At 53.7% G+C, this 16,838-nt stretch overlaps 1 long non-coding RNA gene across 9 annotated transcripts; it reads right to left on the bottom strand.

Annotated features, from left to right (window-relative positions):
• Positions 1-144: 144 nt before the first annotated feature.
• On the bottom strand, positions 145-13,151 carry LOC148049999 (uncharacterized). Of its 9 annotated transcripts, XR_015701804.1 has the most exons (7): positions 13,117-13,151; positions 11,024-11,082; positions 10,065-10,164; positions 9,438-9,533; positions 2,825-3,898; positions 2,063-2,183; positions 145-952 (listed from the first exon to the last, which is right to left on the bottom strand). It is a non-coding gene; the product is annotated as an uncharacterized LOC148049999 (long non-coding RNA). The 9 variants fall into 9 exon arrangements; XR_015701803.1 differs by lacking the exon at positions 13,117-13,151 and having other exon boundaries at positions 11,024-11,255; XR_015701806.1 differs by lacking the exon at positions 13,117-13,151 and having other exon boundaries at positions 2,825-2,973; positions 3,059-3,898; positions 10,065-11,255.
• Between the last annotated feature and the right edge of the window lie 3,687 nt (positions 13,152-16,838).

Consider the following 16,838-nt stretch of genomic DNA (forward strand, 5'->3'; position numbering starts at 1 on the left):
TTGGGGTGCCCCAAATGACATCATCACCCCCCAGGCCCCTCCAACACTTTTTCATCACCCCCCCCCAAAAAAGGCACAAAACAAGGAAAACAGCCCCGACCGGCAGCTCGCTACTTTAATAATGCCGTTTACATATGTAGGCGCCCCCCGAAAAGGGGAGCTCCGCCAGAGAAATAAAATGCGGGCAGCCCCCCCCAGCCCCTGTCCCGCAAGCCGGCGGCTGCCCCACGCCGCGGGGGGAGCCTGCCAGGGGACGGTGACGCACCTCTCGCTCAGGCTCTGCTCTGCCGTGCTCCCCCTCCGTTCCCGCGCTGGGACGGGCTCCCCGGGGCAGCGAACCTCCCCGCTCCCTCTTGGCCCGGCACTCTCCCCACCAGACAGCCCTCGCTGACGCACCCGCGGGGCACCCGCCGGAGACAGAGCCAGGAGCCTCCAGGCACGGGGCCGGCCCCTTACCCTCGGGACGCTTCACGACCGGCAGGCCAACCTGGGCCGGGGGGGACCTAGCGAGCATCACGAGACGCTTGCAACGAGACACCTGAAAAACAGAAATCCCAAGCGATATTTCCGCATGTGAAAAAAATAGCACAGCAGCGAGTAGAGGAATTCAGTCAGAGCAAGGGAGGGGAGAGCAGTTGAGCTCAAGGAGGATTCGAGGTAAGCAGGTCAGCTCAAAACACAAGACGTCCTTTAAAAGCTAGAGCGACCTGAACGCTTCCAATCAGCATGAAGACTAACCGGTACGATTCCAAACACGTTCTTCGCGTAAAAGTACGCGCTCTTGCCGGCGTTGGAAAACGTCTCACCCCTTCCTTACGGCACGGCTGCAGGGAGACAACCCTGCGAGGCTGCAGGACAAGGGCGTACCGCAATCAGAATCTACGCTTACAGATCCGCCGCAACAGCTACGGCCCTCGCGCTCCTGCGCATCTTGCTGGCTCGGTCGATAAAGCTGGAAGCGAAGCGTAACGCTTTCGAGGGTAAAAGGAAAACCAGAGGACAAATCGCAGCAATTCGCTTCCTACTAAAAAAGCTGTGCGTGTGCTTACAGACATCCAATAAAAATACTTCTACTGGAGAAGGGCTGGATTTTCCTTTTGCGTTAATTTAACTTGCACAGCTGTGAATCGATACCAGCAGATTATCTGTCTCCAAGATACGCAGTTATCATTTGACCAGGGGTTTTTTGCGCCTTACGTCATTAGGAGCGACATCTGGCCAGCCGCGCTGCCCGAGAGAGATGCTACTGAACTGCCAGGGAAACGCACCCTTGAAAGCCAGACAGAAAGAAAAGTACTTCAGAGCACTCCGTCAAACGAGCGGGGGGGGGGGAAACCCGTAACGTTCAGTTGCCTCTCCTGGTCAACGTTTAGAACAAATACCTAACGGCTCAAATACACCTAAGCAATTGTACGCCACAGCTAGTTGGCAGTTAAAGTTGAAACAATGCCACAGCTAGTTGGCAGTTGCAGGTGAAACAATGCAAGGCAGTTTGTATAGACAATTTTAACTTTTTTTTTCCTAAAGTTACATCTAGGGTAGAAAAATCAGTGAGAGAAGAGATCCCCCATACGGTTTTACTTTGCGGGCGGAATCCAATCCCCGGGGCTGCAATGCCTAAGGCTACCAGAAAGGACCGGCAGATTTGCTAACGCTTTTGGCTGCACCGAAGCACGCAGAGGAACGCGTGTTGATGACATCTCGGCTGTTGCAACTGAGAACCAGCGATGCCATCAACTTCCGGAAGACGTGCTGTGCTCGGGTCTTTGGAAGCAAACGGACTTTTCTTTCTTTTTTTTTTTTTTTTTTTTTTCTTTTTTTTTTTTAAGAGAGCGGAAAGTCTCGCTGCTGCTGACTTCTACTGCCAAGCGCATCATCTCTGAAGATCCCCACTCTGATGGGGAGTTCATAAAACACAACTTCTTTGAATGAGAAAGACTTCCATTCTGGAAAATCTCTTTCCAACTGAAGTAAGAAACCACACGCTGTAGGTTAAGGAAAAAGGACGCTGCCGAAGCAGTAACTCACCAAAACCACGTCAGGACTCGCTGTCGCTACTTACAAGGCTGGCAATGCTTCTCGGGAAAGCGACGCCGATTCCTCCTCTTTTGTCCACGTCTCTCCTTGGACCTGGATCGCTTTTAGTATGGGTGCCAGTATCTCAGTAAGCTTTTCAAGTACTACTGTAAGATATTTTCAAAACTTACTGACTGAAAAAGCACACAACAGACGATCCCTCAGAAACATCTGTAACGCGACGCTTCCCGGACACGTCCGCGCTTTAAGCTACGACGGCAAGATAAGCAGGGCTCAAGAAACGCCATGCCGATGAGGCGACGCGTTCGAGACCCTCGGGAGGCTTACCGAGGGGCCCCATGATCACCAAGAGCTACGGAAACATCAAGACCCGAGAAAGCCAGGGTACGAGACACAGAAGACAGACTACGCAAAAGCAGAACACACAGACACAGGATGGAACCGCCCTGCCCAGCCAACGTCAGCAGCGTGCTAAGAACAGTAACCCGGTCCTTTTCCCTTCCCAAAGGAGACTGCTCCTGGACAGGCCTCTCCCCGACACCAACTTTATAACCCCTCCCTGCAATTCCTATCCTTGATACCTCCTCAGCCCTCACCCCGCAACTGAGCTTTCAGAGGGCCAGGGATCTGAATCCACCCTCAAAAAAGAAAAAAAGAAAACCACCACACACCTAACTAGAACATTCCTGCACTCACTCAGTTCCTCTTCATCATCTCAAAAAAACCAAAAAAACAAAAAACAAAAAACCCCAAAACCTCCCAACCCAAAAACCCACAGCACACTAACCAACTAAAACACAGTGCTGGTATTCAGCATCGGTCTGGTTACTGCCAACCGCTTCTGCGACACCCTCCTCCTCAAAAGCACCGCACCGCTCTGCTCCCCTGCTCCACGCCTGTTCTCAAGAAAGATGCTCCGGCTGTCGCTCGGTGCACCTAGGATGCCAGGAGACACAAAGTTCCCGTGGCGCTCGGGTGAAATAGCCAGCCCCGTGTGCCTCCCCTCTACCACCCAGCTCACCTCAACTTCTCGGCCGATTCTCAAGGCAGCCAGCACAGCTCCCACAGAACCAAACGGGAAATGATTAACCAACATGCCATTTCATACTTTACTATTAAATGACGACCCGGCTGACAACCACCTCGCCTCCTCCAGCCGCTCCTCAGCGGGAAGCTACGCCCCCTCCGAGGCTGTTAAAAGGGAGGACCCTAAGGAAAGAGAACAACTCCTTGAAAACTAAAGACAGGGAACGGGATAAAAGCAAAAAACTTCAATAATGACGGGAATTAGGGCAACAAAGAGAAAAAAATGAAAACCGGGGACAGTGAACTAAAAGAGAGACGTAGGAAGACAATTGAAGAAGCAAAGGTACTAATAGAGACAAGGAAGAATTAAAAAAGGGAAACGGCAAACGGAATACGAGTAGACAGAAGCTTTTGTCGTGGTTTAACCCCAGCCAGCAGCTAAGCACCACACAGCCGCTACGGGGGAGAAAATTGGAAGGGTGGAAGTCAGAACACTCGTGGGTTAAAGGAAGAACAGTTGAACAATTGAAGGAAAAGACAACAGAATAGTAGTAATAGTACTAGCAGTAATAATAATAAACCAATAACAGTATACAAAGCAAGCGATTCACTCTACAGGTGCTCACCACTCGCCGACCGATGCCAAGCACGTCCCCGAGCAGCGATCGCTGACTCCTGGCCAACGACCCCCCGTTTCCCTACCGAGCGTGACGTCACACGGGAGGGAATAGCGCTTCGGCCGGCGCGGGTCAGCTGAGCTGGCTGTGGCGCCTCCCAGCTTCTGGCGCACCGGGCAGAGCACGGGAAGCTGAAAGGTCCTTGAGCGGTGTAAGCGCTACTTAGCGACAAACAAAACGTCAGTGCGTTACCAACATTGTTCTCGTCCTCAATCCAAACCGCAGCACTGTGCCAGCTACTTGGCCCAGCCCCATCTTCGCTTCATGGGTCCCACCTGGGCTGCCCTAGCTGGAACCCATCAGGAACTGAGGCCATCACCCCAGCCCCACAGCACATCACTGCGTCCCCTGGACCCAACCGCAGCCGCTCACCCAGAGGCCAGGGGCTGGAAACACATCTGGGGTCACAAAGGAGGCAGCAAATGTTTGTTCCTTCACGCCCATCAGAAATCCCAGCAACGAGCTGGTTACGAGGCTCGGTGCCCAAAGGCAGCGGGACAGAGGGAAAAGAGGGACGAGGAAAGCAGAAGGAAGGATGGAGGGAGGTAGAGAAGAGGGGTAGGACAGGGAGCCAGAAAACGGGATACTGGGAACAAGAGAGGGACGGGGAACCGCACAAGGGTGTTGAGAGAGAGAGAAATGGAGTGCAGCGAGGAGGAGGATGGGGAGATCCCACAGGAACAGGGAGCAACAGGGGGCAGGGGAGAGAGACAGAAGGGACCGAGCGGGACAACAGGAACAGCAGAGAGGGACAGAGAGAATAAGAGACACGCAGGCAGCGGCGGGGCGGGGCGGATAGAGGGAAGTACAAAAGGGGGAAAAAGCAAAAAGAATTAAAAAAAAGTGACAGGAAGTTGGATAGAGGCAGTCACAGAAATAGAAATTAAAAAGCAACAAACATAGGCAAGAATTAAAAATTAGAGAATGTAAGACAGAGCGAGAAATAGAAAGGGAACAGGACAGAGAGGCAGGACATGTAAAAAATTGTTAAAGGGAGCTACGTAGAGGGAGATTTGAAAGGGAAAATAAAAACCAATGGACTACAGGAAACACAGGAAAGAAAAATGGGACAGGGAACTAGATAAATGGAGACCTAGAAATAAGACGTTAAAAGCAACATGGTACGTGACAGGAAAGCATTAAGAATAAGGGAAAGGGAACTAGATAAATGGAGACATAAAAAGAAAATTGTAAAAGCGACAGGGTAAGGAAAACCAGAAAAAATTAAAAACAGGGAGAGCAAACTGCGTAAAAGATGAGAGAGAGAAAAATTCAAAAAGGATGGGACAGGAAAGAATTAAAAAAACAGGGATAGGGACCTTGATAAAAGTAGACCTAGAAGGAAACTTGAAAATGCCAAGAGGTACAGCACAGTCAGCAAAGAACTAAAAACAGGGACAGCAAACCAGATTACATATGGAAACAAAATTTTAAAAGCCGAGGGATAAAGAGAGGGGAAAATGAAAAAAATAGAGATGGCAATCTAAAGAGAGACATACGAAGAAAAGAGATGAAGTGAAGCACAGGCTGGAGGACAGACAGGAAAGCATTAACAAATAAGCGCATTGGATGGGATAAAATTAGACATCGGAAAAATAAAAGCCACGTCTCTTAGGAAAGACAAGAAAAAACTACCAAATAAAGAAAGGGGGACAAAGAGAGAGACGCATACAAAGTAAATTTTAAAAGCAACGGGGTACACAACAGACCGAAAACTATTAAAAAGTAAGGATTGGGAGCTTGATCAAAGTAGATGTAGAAAGAAAATTTCAAAAGCAACTGGGTAGAGGACAAACAGAAAGAAAATTAAACACAGAGGCAGCAAACGAGATAAAAGTAGACACAGAAACAAAAATTTTAAAGCCGAGGTACTAAGACAGGAAAGAATTAAAGAAATAGCAACAGCGAACCAAACAAATGCAGAGAGACAGAAATTGTAAAAAGCGACCGCGCTAAGGAAAGATGAGAAATAATTAAAAAATAATGACAGTGAACGGAATAAAGGTAGAAAATTTTTAAAGCAACAGAGTTTAGGGAAATAGAGGAAAAAATTTAAAAGTAGGGGCACTGAACTGAAACGGGGACATAGGAAGAAAATTGAAAATCAAAGGCACTAAGGAAATAATTAAAAATAAAGACATCGAAGGGAAAAATGTAGACAGGGAAAGAACGTTTTAAAAGTGATGGGTATGAGGGAAATAAAGGGAAAAATTAAAAGATAGGGACAGCGAACTAAAACAGATGTGGAAAGAAAATTTAAAAAGCAACGGCACGAATGAAAGAAAAAGAAATAATTTTTTAAACAACAGCAAAGGGAATAAAAGTGGGCATAGAAAGAACATTTAATAAGCAGAGGGGAACTAGGGGAATAAAGGGGGAAAATTGAAAAATAGGGACAGCAAACTCAGAGATGGAGAAAGAACATTGAAAAAGCGAGGGCACTAAGGACAGACAAGAAATTATGAAAAGAAAAGACAGCAAAATAAAGACTGCAAAGGGAATAAACGTAGACAATTTTAAAAGCGACAGGGATTAGGGAAATCAAGGAAAAATTATGAGATAAGGAGAGCAAACTAAAACAGAGATGTAAAAATAAAATCTTTAAAGTGACGGCACTAAGACAAGAAATTATTAAAAAAATTCAAAGGTAATAAAAGTAGGCATAGAAAGAAGATTTAATAAGCAGAGGGGAATTAGGGAAACAAAGGGAAAAATTATGAAATAGGGACAGTGAACTAAAATAAATGCAGAAAGAAACTCTAAAAAGCAAGGGCACTAACCAAAGACAAGAAATTATTAAAAGACAAGACAGCAACATAAAGACAGTGAACGAGGTAAAAGTAGAAAAATCTGAAAAGCAAGGGGGATTAGGGAAATAAAATAGAAAAATTTAAAAATAGGGACTGAACTAAAACCGAGATGTAGAAAGAAAAGAAATAATTAAAAAATAAAGGCATCAAAAGTAAGAAAAGTAAGCATAGAAAGAACATTTTCAAAGGGGGCGATAAGGGAAAAATTAAAACATAGAGACAGCAGGCTAGAACAGATTAAAATAGAACATCTAAAAAGCAAAGGAATTAAAGAAAGGCAAGAAGTAATTAAAAGAACAGCATAATAAAGACTGGGAACGGCATAAAAGAAAATTTTAAAAAGTAACGGGGATTAGAGAAATAAATGGAAAAATTAAAAAATAGTGGCAGTGAACTTAAAGAGATGGAGAAGGAAAATTTAAAAAGTGAGGGCACTATGGAAAGACAAGAAATAATTGAAACATAAATACAGGGAAATAATGACAGCTACTGGAACAAAAGGAGACAGAAAACTTTAAAAGAAACTGTGATTAAGGAAATAAGGATAACATTCAAAAATAGCATCACTGAACTAAAATGGAGATGATGAAAGAAAACCTAAAAAGCGATAGCACTAAGGAAAGACAAGAAAGGACAATCAAAAACTAACAGCAGCAAACGGGATAAAAGTAGAACATTTTAAAAGCCAAAGGACGGAGAAAGGAAAGAACTAAAAAATAGCAGCAGTGAACTACAATGCAGAAATAAAAAAAAAAAACGCACTAAGGAAATACAAGAAATCATTCAAAACTACAGATGGTGAACAGGAGAAAAGTGGGCAGAGAAAGAAAATTTGCAAAGCCATGAGCATTAGGGAAGAGAAGGGGAGGGAACTAAAAACTAGGGACAGCCAACTAAAGGCAGAGCAAGAAAATTTAAAACGGGAGGGCCCTAAGGAAAGACAAGAAATAATTAACTAGAGCACAATAAAGACAGCAAAGGGGATAAAAGGAGACAGAAAATTTAAAAGCAATGGAGATTAAAGCCATATTGAGCAAATGAAAAAACGGCGATGGCAAACTATAAGGAAAATAAGGAAAAAAATTAATCGAAACTGTGAACTAAAAGAGAGATGTAGAATTAAAAAATTGTAAAAGCAATGGCAGTAATGAAAAACAAGAAAAAATAATTAACATCTCATGACAGCAAAGGAGATAAAAGTAGAAAATTTTAAAAACCAATGATCAAGATTAAGAAAGGAAAAAAGGAAAACCCAAATATTAAGATTAAGAAAGGAAAGCACTAAAAAATAGTGACAGCTAACTACAACACAGACATAAATAGACATTTTAAAAAGCAAAGGCACTAAGGAAAGACAAGAAATCATTAAATAATAAAGACAGTGAACAGGATAAAAGTAGGCATAGAAAGAAAACTAAAAGAAAAAGAAAACAAACTAAGAGAGAGCTGTGGAAAGAAAATTTTAAAAGGTAGGGCACTAAGGAAAGACAAAAAAATAATTAAAGATAAATACATCAAAATAAAGACAGGAAATGGTATAAAAACAGACAAACTTTTAAAAGCAATGGTGATTAAGGAAATAAGGAAAAAATTTTAAAATCCCATTGGTGAACTAAAATGGAGATGGAAAAGAAGATTTAAAAAGTGATGGCACTAAGGAAAAACAAGAAAGAATAATTAAAAGTTAATGACAGCAAACAAGATGCAAGTAGAAATTTTAAAAGCCAAAGGATTAAGAGAGGAAAGCAGTACAAAGTAGCAACATTGAACTACAATGCAGACATAGACAGAAATTTTTAAAAGCGACAGTGCTAAGGAAAGACAAGAAATCATTAAAAATAAAGACAGTGAACGGAATAAAAGGAGGCATAGAAAGAAAACTTAAAAAGCAATCAGCATTAGGGACAGTGCACTAAAACAGAGATGCAGAAACAAAATTTTAAAAAGCAAGGGCACTAAGGAAAGACAAGAAATAATTGGGAAAATTAAAAAACAGGACAGCGAACTAAAGGGACGGAGAAGAAAAATTCAAAAAACGAGGGCCCTAAGGAAAGGGGGCAACAGGAGACAGGAGAGTGCTTAAAGGAAGCGGCGATTAAGAACATCAGGAAGTGATTTAAAAGCCCGCCTCGGTGAACTAAAACGGAGACGGAAAAAACGGAAAAAGACAGAAAATTATTTTTGAATCATTTATATAATACAGCAGATATAGGTTTGTATTTGGAAATCCTTCTTTTTATATATATATATGAATTCTGTATATATACATATATATATATATACATATGAATATTATTTTTATATATATATATATATATATATATAAAGGCGAGAGATTTTTCTCTACTGCAATGCCTCACACCCGTATTTACAGTTTTGAACGTTTTTAATCACACACACGAATTTTCGAGGCCGATTCCTCCTCTTTTGTCCACGTCTCTCCTTGGACCTGGCTCGCTTTTAGTACGGACGCTAGTATCTCAGTAAGCTTTTCAAGGACTACTCTAAGATATTTTCAAAACTTATTGACTGAAAAAGCACACAGCTTCTATGACGAAAACAAAGCCTGTTTCTTCTGAACGCCTGAACTCTTACAAACGGCGTCTTTCCTCTTTTAGGACGCAACTATTTTCCCAATATCATTTCCTAGTAAGCGCACAGAAACAGAAGATTGCGCTTTCAGGAAGGCAAAATAAACGGAGGGAAGTCGGCTTTGCACAGGCAGAACACGCTCCAGCGCAGACCTTCTTTTCCTTTTAGGATCTGCGTTAAAATAGTTCCTAGAAAAACTACAGAAGGAAGGAGAGCTGGCGCATTCTTGACGTTAACTTTGAAGTCCATGCTACAAGCGCCTTAGGAAAAACGCGGACACGCATCGCGGACGTACCTTGTACTCGCAGACCGCTACGCTGCCTTTCCGTCCGTCTTGCGCTTTCACGGCAGAAGAAAGGGCGACCACGGTGAAACGGCGGCAGCTGACGCTCTGCTGAGAGAGGAAAAAAAACCTGTAGCATAAAGCTGGGGAGGAGTCCCACGCTGCCCGGTTTTGTGAAGTCTTGCGAAGGCTACAGCCGAGCAAAGGAAAAAATAGCCGTTTGGAACATAGTGCCAAACAACACTCGGCAATAAAACTCGGAGGCGTTTGACACGCGCCCATTTTTTGGTAACTTGCTATTTGCTTCCTGTTATCGTTGTTCTTCCTTCAGAACCTCTACTTGGAGCCAACTTCTTTGCTATCCGTTCAAGCGTTTCCCTTCCTGGTATTACTAGCACACGGGCCCAGGCAAGTCCCTGAACTGCTCTTCCGAACTTCTCCAAACGACAATTACAGCCACAAAAGAGGACTTCAAGAGAGGAAAAGGAGAGGCCGGGAAGCAAAAGAGCTCTGCAGGCTGCCACCAGTCAACATTCCACTCTTTTTTTTTCTTTTTTTTCTTTTAAATCCACCCCCCCGCCCCCAAATACAAACAAAAAAACCCCATGACCTTGTATTTTTTTTCCTTTGGGAGCTCACCCCTGTCTCAGCACAGTGTCCTCCACAGAGCAGGAAGCGCAGACGATCTGTATCCCGATTTGCACGCGACGAACCCGTGTTCAGAAGAAATAGGCCAGATCTGTAAGACCGGTGTTATTTTGGGGGTTTTAACAATCACAACGCAATTGCATCGACCGACGCATTTGTGAGAAAACTCCTTAACTTCTAAACGTAGCACCTCCTTGGGTAAAAAAACGTGAGCGAGATTGAAAAAAAGGGATGATTCAGAGCTCCCGCTTACAATGGAGCCGTGCGGGCAGGAATGAAAGTGAAGACAAACAGCAGCAACAGGAAGTGAAATTCGGCTTTAATTCTGAGCACGTGCTTAAGAGACTCTCCAAGCCCACACCTCAATCCTAGGAGCGACTAGCCCTTTTCTGGAAGGACAAACTTTGTTACTTCAAAGTCCTAGACCGAAGGCTCCACGGAACAGAACGTGCACCGAGCCACAGGCCACCGTGCCATCAACGCTCTGATGGCAAAGAAAAACCAAGGAAAACTAAAGTTTAAAGATCGGTTTCCATCGCGTTTCATTCCTTACGTTTCCACTGGCACCTAGGTGCTCCAAAATGAACTCTACTGACCCCGCATGTTACTAACAATTTAGTTCTGCGTATCAAAACAACAGGCTAGTTCCAGCTCGCCCATCAAAGTAGCACGACCGACCAGAAGAGAAACACCGGACCCTAAAGAAGGGAACAGGCAGCTCTTCATTTCTCCTAGAGGAAAGTCTGTTCTTTTGCCCGGAAGGCAAACAGCCGAAACTGCCAAGGGAGCACTGCAGGAACGCGGCGCGCTCTCTCAGCTGCAATTTGTCATCGGCTTTTCTGCACGGGCAGCGGCTTTGCCTTTCCTCTGGCTTTGATGTGGCGCCCCTGGAGCGTCCTTGACCCGGCAAGGGTTTCTCCCCGCTCCCGCAGCCCCAGACACGCGATTACCTGAGCGCCGAGCGGAATCACCCACGCGGGATTTTCTTCCCGGGACGCAGAAGGTGACGCTGGGAAAGGAGGAGGCAAAAAACGAAGCGGTTTGTCCGGCAGCCACGGCCCTAGAAACTACACCTCCCGGCATGCCCCGGGCAACCAACGTGGCCGACCAAAAGCCCCGGATGCCAGGGGACGCAGCCCTCCGTGCTTTGGGATCCTGCGGGGACACCGTTCACCGCGCCACCGCCGCACGTGGAAGCCCCGCCGAGCCCCCAGCGCGGCTCCCCCCCGCCGCCCGGCCCCGGAGCGGAGCGGCGCGGCTCGGCGCGGGGCCCCCCGCCCCGCACCGGCGCGGCGCCCGCCCAACTCCGGGCTCACCTCGCCACCGGCCCCGACCCGACGCGCCCCCCTCGCCCGGCTCCGGGAAGCCCCGCCCGCCCGGCTCCCACACGGCACCGAACCCTCCCCGCTCCGTGCCTCCCGCCGGCCCGCCGCTCCCCCGCAGGCAAGGGAAAGGAGGAGGCAAAAAAGGAAGCGGTTTGCCCGGCAGCCACGGCCCTAGAAACTACACCTCCCGGCATGCCCCGGGGAACCAACGTGACCGACCAAAAGCCCCGGATGCCGCGAGACGCAACCCTCCGTGCTTTGGGACCCTGCGGGGACACCGTTCCCCCCGCCGCCGCCGCACGTGGAAGCCCCGCCGAGCCCCCAGCGCGGCTCCGGGCAGCCCCCGCCAACACCTCCGGCTGCCCGCCCCCGCCCGGCGCCGACGCGGCGCGGCGCCCCCCCGCCGCCCGGCCCCGGAGCGGCGCGGCTCGGCGCGGCACCCCCCCGCCCCGGAGCAGCGCGGCTCGGCGCGGCACCCCCCCGCCCCGGAGCGGCGCGGCTCGGCGCGGCGCTCCCCCGCTGCCCAACCCCGGCGCGGCTCGGTGCGGCGCTCCCCCCCGCCGCCCGGCCCCGGAGCGGCGCGGCTCGGCGCGGCGCCCCCCCCGCCGCCCGGCCCCGGAGCGGCGCGGCTCGGCGCGGCGCCCCCCGCCGCCCGGCCCCGGAGCGGCGCGGCTCGGCGCGGCGCCCCCGCCGCCCGGCCCCGGAGCGGCGCGGCTCGGCGCCTCTCCGCCGCCCGGCCCCGGACCGGCGCGGCGCCTGCCCAGCATCGAACCAGTGCGGCTCAGATCGGCGCGGCGGCCCCCCGGCGCCCGGCCCCAGAGCGGCGCGGCTCGGCGCGGCGCCCGCCCGGCCCCGGACCGGCGCGGCTCGGCTCGGCGCGACGCTCTCCCGCCGCCCGGCCCCGGCGCGGCTCGGCGCTGCCCCGCCGCCCGGCCCCGGAGCGGCGCGGCTCGGCGCGCACCCCCCGCCCCGGAGCGGCGCGGCTCGGCGCCGCCGCCCGGCGGCGCGGCGCGGCTCGCGGCGCTCCCCCGCCGCCCGGCCCCGGAGCGGCGCGGCTCGGCGCGGCGCCCCCCCCGCCGCCCGGCCCCGGAGCGGCGCGGCTCGGCGCGGCGCCCCCCGCCGCCCGGCCCCGGAGCGGCGCGGCTCGGCGCGGCGCCCCCCCCCCGCCCGGCCCCGGAGCGGCCCGGCACGGCGCGGCGCCCCCCCGCCGCCCGGCCCCGGAGCGGCGCGGCTCGGTGCGGCGCCTCTCCGCCGCCCGGCCCCGGACCGGCGCGGCGCCTGCCCAGCATCGAACCAGTGCGGCTCAGATCGGCGCGGCGGCCCCCGGCGCCCGGCCCCAGAGCGGCGCGGCTCGGCGCGGCGCCCGCCCGGCCCCGGACCGGCGCGGCTCGGCTCGGCGCGACGCTCTCCCGCCGCCCGGCCCCGGCGCGGCTCGGCGCTGCCCCGCCGCCCGGCCCCGGCGCGGCTCGGCGCTGCCCCGCCGCCCGGCCCGCACCGGCGCGGCGCCCGCCCAGCATCGAACCAGCGCGGCTCAGCTCGGCGCGGCGCCCCCCGCCGCCCGGCCCCGGAGCGGCGCGGCGCCCCCCGCCGCCCGGCCCCGGGAAGCCCCACCCGCCCGGCTCCCACACGGCACCGCACCCTCCCCGCTCCGTGCCTCCCGCCGGCCCGGCCGCTCCCCCCCAGGCACCGCCGCCCTTCTCGGGACTTTCCCCGCTCACCTCCTCCCTGCCTGCAGCCGCAGCCGGGCTCCCGCTGGCCCCTCCGTGGGGGAAGCTCCACCCACGGCGCGATGCCCGCCCCCGATGCACCTCGCAGGCGCTGGCGAAGCTCCGCCCTCCCAGCGGAAAACCCCGCCCTCTGCAGCCAAGCTCTGCCCTGCACACAGCACGCATGCGCCGGTGAAGCTCCGCCCCCTCGGCAAAGCTCCACCCTCCCATGGCAAAGCTCCGCCCCCCCGCAGCAAAGCTCCGCCCCTGAGACAGCGCGCATGCGCATACAAAGCTCCCCCCCTCACCGCAAACCTCCCCCCTCCCATGGCAAAGCTCCGCCCCCCCGCAGCAAAGCTCCGCCCCTGAGACAGCGCGCATGCGCATACAAAGCTCCGCCCTTCACAGCAAACCTCCGCCCTCCGACGGCAAAACTCCGCCCCCCCGCGGCAAGGCTCCGCCCCCGACGCATCGCGCATGCGCTGGTCAAGCTCCGCCCTCACCCGGCAAAGCTCCGCCCTCACCTGGCAAGGCTCCGCCCCCGAGGCAGCGCGCATGCGCGGCAAAGCTCCGCCTTTCACATCAAAGCTCCGCCCCCACGGCAAAACTCCGCCCCGAGACAGCGCGCATGTGCCGGTTAAGCTCCGCCCTCACACGGCAAGCTCCGCCCACCCGCGGCAAAGCTCCGCCCTTCAGCGCAAAGCACCGCCCCCCCCTCGGCAAGGCTCCGCCCCCGAGACAGCACGCATGCGCCAGTGAAGCTCCGCCCTCGCACGGCAAAGCTCCGCCTTACCACCGCTAGGCTCCGCCCCCCCGCGGCTAAGCTCCACCCCAACACAGTGCGCAGGCGTGGTCTCCAGGGGCGGGGCCTGTCGCTAGGGGTGGTGCCCTTCCCCTGCCCGGGGGCATCCAGGGGCGGGGCCCGGCGCTAGGGGCGGGGCCGCTCCACACCAGGACCGGGGCATTCGGCGGGGCGGGGCTGCAGCGGAGGCGGACGCCGCGGGGCGGGGCTGCAGCGGAGGCGGACGCGGCAGTGCTAGCAGCGGCAAGCGCCTCCCGTGCGGCGAGAGCGGCGCTTCCTTACCGGGAGGCAGCAACGGCTGCGGCGGCAGCACCCCGCGGCCACCGCGCTGTCGCATGCCCGTTACCGGCCACCGGCACCGGCGACCACGGGGACGCCACCGCCCCTGCGCGGCTCCCGCCCTGCAGTACCCGCTTTTGGCCGCCAGGCGGCAGCACCACACCAAGCCCGGCGCTCCGACCGCGCCCCGCGGGGAGAAAGGACTCGCCCCCCGGCCCGCCTGGGGCCGCCCGCAGCCGCCGCCGCTGCCGCCGCCGCCGCCGCCTTACGGGGGGGCGGGGGGTGTCACAAGCCTCGTCCTTCTCTGCCCCTGCTCCCGCTCACAGCCCACGCAGCCACAGCCACCGCCTCGCCACCAAAAAGCACCCAAGCGGCTCGAGCATTTCAGTCCTCTGCACTTGACAGCTTGCAGCGGCTGCTGGCCCTTTCTCTCCGCGCCCCCCACCCCAGCACCCAGCCGGGGGACGCAGCACAGGGAACCTGGTCAATACCTTTGCCTTGCCTCGGCTTTTTTGCCCCCAGAAAAAGCCCCCGGGAGTGCTGGATTCATCTGCATGTGGCATCAGGGGTGGGAGAGTGACACCAGCGAGTCAACAGACCCTGGAGAGATTTTAGTAAAAAAAAAAAAAAAAGAAAAAAAAAAGAAAATAAAAGCGACACCGATGGCATCCTCAAGGCACTGAAAGCTGCTTTGCGTCAGAGGGGCAGCTACGATTATCAGGAAGCGGTGCATGCGAGCAGACCACGGGCAAGCGCGCGATCTGCGAGCGAGCGATACGCTGGCGCCCCTCGGGCTCTGCTGCGGTGCCCGCCCTCTGCTCATCCTGCACACGCACCGGGCTTCCCGCGCAGGGCTTGCCGCTTAAACAAGACGCTGCGCCATGTTACTTACCGCCCTGCCCTGCGGCGTGCAAAGGAATGAGACGTGAAACAGGGAAAGCAAAGGGGCACGGCGGCCCCTCAGCTGGCCGCACCAGACGGCCGTAGAGCCCTGCCAGTTCCCTCGCTGCTCTGGACGGCAGCGCAGCTCCGCGCTCCCTGCCGCTCCCGCCAGCACGCGCGGCGCCCGCGCTTGGCCGCCTGCAGCGCGCGAGACTCGGGAGGCTGGAGGGGCCGCTCGCCTCCTTCGGCTGCTTCATTTGCCGCCTTAAAACAATCGCTTCCACGCTCCCTTTCTTCATTTCAGACCCCTCTCCACATCTCCTGGCCTGCAAGCCATTTGCAGCAAGCAACACGGCTGAAATCCTGTGCTGCTAGACACCTAGCTGTCATCTTGCTCCCACGCCCAAAGGCTTTGGGAACCTGAACCCCCTGCTTGGTTGGGCATCGAGACCGCGAGGCGAGAAACACGCCTGGACTCCACCAAGCCAGGCGCCTGCCACATCGCTCAGCACGGTGCTACGCGGCTGCCTGACCGACACCTTCTGCCGCTAAAACCAGAGCGCGGTTCCCTTCTGAAGAGTCACCGGCAGCGCGGAGAGTCCCTCGCCTTTCCCTGCGCCAGGTCCCCCGGGAACAGCGTCTCAGTCGGACTGGAGCGTGCAGCAGCCTCCGGTCGTCCCAGCCCCTCGCCCGTCCAGAAAGCGCCTGCCTGTAGCAGCGGCAGAACCGCTGCTGCCCAGAGGGGAAAGGAATGGCTCGGGGCAAAGCTCCCCAGGCTGCCCGTGTCCCGTGCGGAGCTGGGGGTCCAGAAGCAAAGGAGCTATGGGAGGGGGAGCAGGGGAGCGGGGGCACGAGACTGGAGGGCAGGGGACGCGGGGGGCACGTCACGGGGAAAAAAAAACCCGCACGGGGGGAAAAACCTTGTGTGGGGGGACGTTTGGGTGGAGAGCACTTGGGAGGGCGCAGAGACAGGCAGAGGAGGACGGGGGGCGGAGACGGACACGGACGGACAGCGGCTGTGTGTGGGTAGAAAGGTGCACGGGGGGACACGGGTGGGGATGACCTGCACCAGGGGGTCCGCCCGGCATAATCCACAGCAGATAACTCACCTGGGATAAGCCGCAACGGATAGTCCGCTCCGGAGAAGGAATCCACGCCAGATAATCCCCAGCAATGCCCCTCAAACTGCCAGCGGTTCACCCCAAATTTGGCCCAAATTGGTGCGGGTTTTGCGTTTGGGTTTTTTGGTTTGTTGGCTTGTTTTTTTGTTGTTGTTCTTTTTTGTTTTTTCTTTTACATCATACAAAACTTGGGGGTTTCTGCTTTTCAAAACTATTCAGTTCTGGGGTTTTCCGGCGCTTTTCCACATCATAACAATGGGTCATTTTTGGTTTTCTGCGTTAAAATGTAGGGGGGGGTGTGGGTGTGTGCGCGCGCGCTTGCTTTCCAGCTGCACAAATCCAGGCGGATTCGGCTTTCCTGGGAGCCCCAAACCGTGTTGCTCTTGGATATTTTGCTCTTGGACTTGGATATTTTGACACTTTGGTATCTTAGACTTCGGTATCTACTTACAATTCTGTCTATTTAGACTTAGTTATCTGTTTACACTTCCATAGAACCTTTACTTCCATTACACAGACAACCTACTTTGGCTTACTCGGTGACACACGGTAAGCGTAGATACCTCTACCTATCCAGACTTTCTTCTGTTTTAAATTCCTTCATCTACATCATCTCTTTTTGCATTTTAAACTCCTTTATTTCTTCACAT

This window comes from Nipponia nippon, unplaced genomic scaffold (assembly GCF_047370975.1).
Source record: "Nipponia nippon isolate SJK-2023a ecotype South Korea unplaced genomic scaffold, ASM4737097v1 scaffold_99, whole genome shotgun sequence".
In the NCBI taxonomy this organism is placed as follows: Eukaryota; Metazoa; Chordata; class Aves; order Pelecaniformes; family Threskiornithidae; genus Nipponia; species Nipponia nippon.